Genomic DNA, 3,600 nt, shown 5'->3' on the forward strand with positions numbered 1-3,600 from the left:
AGTTGTGACGTAAAGTATGGGCATTCCTCAAAGATGTGGCCAATTGTCATATTGCTATTACAGTGTTTACATTTTGGTTGCGTCTCCTTTGTAATGAGGTAGGAATGAGTGAGTCTTGTGTGTCCTATTCTCAGTCTAGTGAGCACAACTTCCTCTCTACGACATTTCCGGCTGGAGGTACTCCATGGTCTAACTTCCTTCTTTATAGTTTTCAGCTTACTCGCGGGGTTCTCGTTCCACATAGATTGCCACCCATCTGTAATTTTCTTTATAATGGGTCTGCTCATCTCTGTTGGAGTTAAAACGACTTTGCCGCGTCACGGTAGCGTGAGTGCTTCTCTAGCAGCTCGATTAGCCAGTTCGTTTCCTGTGATTCCCACGTGGCTCGGAACCCACATAAATTGTACTTATTTGCCCAGATTTACTAGGGTGGTTATATAGTAATGAATCTTAGAAATTTTGGGGTGTGTCGGGTACATGTAATCTATGGCTTTTAGTGAGCTTGGTGAATCTGGTGCTATTATGATGTTGTTTTGGGTCGAAGACAAACTTAAATATAATGCTGTTGCTATTGCACTTAGTTCAGCTGTGAATATGTCACATAGCTTGTGTAGTTTGATTTTGTGCGTGGAATTGTTGGTAACAAAAGCTGATGCTGTTGACTGTTCTGACTTTGATCCGTCTGTGAAGAGTATGTAAAGGCGTACGTGTGTGTAAAGGCTGTCGGCATGTTTTGGATAAGGCGAGAAAAATGAGCTTTATATCGAGAATGTTCAGTGTTGTGCTTACAGTATTTCGAGAGTTCTAGAATAGTTTTAGGTCGATAATGGGTCCAGGGTGGATGGTCATTTTCTGATTGATTAATTTTTAAGGTTTTAAGAAAAGAGATGGTCGAGGCGATTTTGTTGAAAGCGGAAGAGTTGAATTTTGTTTTTCTTGAAAAATATTGCAAAACTTTCCATTGAATATTCATTTATGGGTCGGACGTTCTGTCTGTGGGTACAATTTTGAGGTGTAGCCTATGGCTAATTTTAATCTTCAAATAAAAGAGGCGATTGTCCGGATTCAGCGCATAGGCTAAGAATAGGGCTTGTTCGAAATGCTCCGGTCGCGATTCGAATTACGGCGTGATGGATTGTATCCAGCTTAGCAAGCACTTGGGAACGAGCCGATCCATAGACGAATGATCCGTAGTCCATTTTTGAGCGTATTAATGCCTTATAAAGTGTGAGTAAGCTAGTTCTATCGGGACCCCAAGAGGTGTAGCTTAGTGAGCGAAGAATGTTTAGTTTTTTGGTACAGTTCGTTTTTAGTGTACAGATATGATGTTGCCACGTCAGTCTTTTGTCAAACGTTTAACCTAGAAATCTATGGTAATCAGTGTATGATATTTGGGAGTTACCTAGAAATAGATCGGGTGACAGAGGTGTGTTTCGTTTTCTACTGAAGTGAAGGCATTTTGTTTTTTCGACGGAGAATTGAATGTCGGTAGTGTGTGACCAATGTTTGGTCCTGTTTATTTCATTCTGTAATTTAAGTTGGATATCGTGGATTAAATACTTCCAGATCGACAAAAAATTGCCAGATCGTCGGCAAACAAAAGAGGCTTAGTGCCCCTTGGCAAATTCAGTCCTAATTCATTTATAGCTAAAGAAAAAAAGAGTTGGACTGAGTACACATCCCTGAGGTACACCATTAATCTGTCTGTATCCCAGTGAGAGTTCGTTTCCAATTTGTACCCTATAATGTCGATTTTCAAGAAATTGTTTGATAAATTGGAACATTTAGCCCCTGATTCCTATAGAGGACACCTTTCGTAGTATGATGGCATGGTTATTAGTGTCAAATGTCTTTAGCATGTCAAAGAAGACAGCTATCATTTATTGTCCGTTAATAAATGCATATTGAGCCTCTGTCTCCAATGCTATCAAGTGGTGTATTGTAGATCGAACCTTTCGAAATCTTGATTGGAATGGTTGTATTAGGCCATTTTTTTTCTATTATCCACATCAATCTTTTATTGATCATTCTTTCTATTATTTTGCATACACAGCTTGTGAGAAAAATTGGGTGATAGCTGGATGGGATGAGCTTATTATAGTAGTCAAGTCAAGTTACCATTTTTTTGTGTCATTTGGAAGTCTTTTAATCATATTGTCAGGACCAGGAGAGGAATCCTTTATAGTGTTTAGTATGTTATCGAGTTCCCATGTATAATGTATGCATAATCTATATCCATTATGCATATAGATACACGTACACATACACACACATTCACATACATACACATTAGTTGTTCTTTGCTCTGCTTTCGGTTCGGAGATCTATTCCTAGTTCTCCTATCCTTAACTAGAGCCCATTTGTTAGGGGCTGTTTTTTCCGGAGCTGAAGAGTCCGGATCCGTGGAACGAATATCTTCGTTACATATATTACAAACTGTAAGCGGTGGGTTAGTAGGAGGGGAAGGACTGGGGATAGGAGGAATAAGAAAGTTAGGTACGGGGATAGTTGAAGAGGGAGGTGTAGAGGGGAGGAGGAGAGGAGTGGGGAGGGGAAGAGGAGTGGGGGAGCCGCTCTCCCAAGCGCCCGGGTATTAAAGATGGTTTGTTTATTGTTTCTAATGATTTCTTAAAAATAAAAACTTTTTCATTTAGCTCATCGGTCTGTACACTAACACTAACTCTTTTTTGGTTTTTAACAATATTAGAAAATGTGATCTGAGAAGATGATGGATTTAATGACTCGTACTTTTTTTTAGCGGCCGCATAACTAATTTGGTCCGTGTCTTGAATACATCTTATTTCTTTTTCTTTAAGAAATGCTTTACAATTTTTCGAAAAACAGTCATGCTGTTCTGGGCAATTAACACATTTTAGGGGGCTATTGCATTGTGTACCTTTGTGTTTGTTTTTTCCACAATATCTACATATTGTTTCTTTTTTACACGTATGTTTAGTATGGCCGAACCTACAGCAAACCATACAGCGAGTTGGATTACTAATAAACATTCTCACATTGATATTTTGGTATCCTATTTTAATTTCACTTGGTAAAGTTGGGGTGTTGAATGTTAGTAGATAATTATGGCTTTCGTGCTTTTCATTATTTTTATAAAATGTCATTCTTTTAACATCAATAACGTTTTGTATTTTTAATTCGTCTTTAATTTCTTCAATTGTACAAAAATTCAGCTCCGGACACCAAATAACGCCCTTACTCATGTTTAATTTACCGTGCGGTTCGAACTTAATCAGGAAATTATTAGAGAATTTTTCACATTTTAAAATTTTTCAGATTGTCTATCAGACAATATTTCAATTAAAAGCGTTCCATCTCTCAATTTTTACTCTTCCTGACTTCACTAATAAGATTGTTGAGGTTTTTATAAATAAAAAAAGGCGAGATCTTACTGAAATCCAAGCATTTCCATCTTAGTCAGTTTCCATTCTTTTAATAGTATAGAATCTACTATAATTTTTTGGCGTATTTATATTATTTTCTGGACCTCTAACTTTAAAATGCGATTTTTTACGCTTAGTCGGCAGAGATTCAGCCATCGTAATAGCTGAATCGTTTTAATAACAGTAAAAAAAAGAAATA

The sequence above is a fragment of the Halyomorpha halys genome, unplaced genomic scaffold, assembly GCF_000696795.3.
Source record: "Halyomorpha halys isolate HHAL.00 unplaced genomic scaffold, Hhal_1.1 Scaffold431.1, whole genome shotgun sequence".
Taxonomy (NCBI): Eukaryota; Metazoa; Arthropoda; class Insecta; order Hemiptera; family Pentatomidae; genus Halyomorpha; species Halyomorpha halys.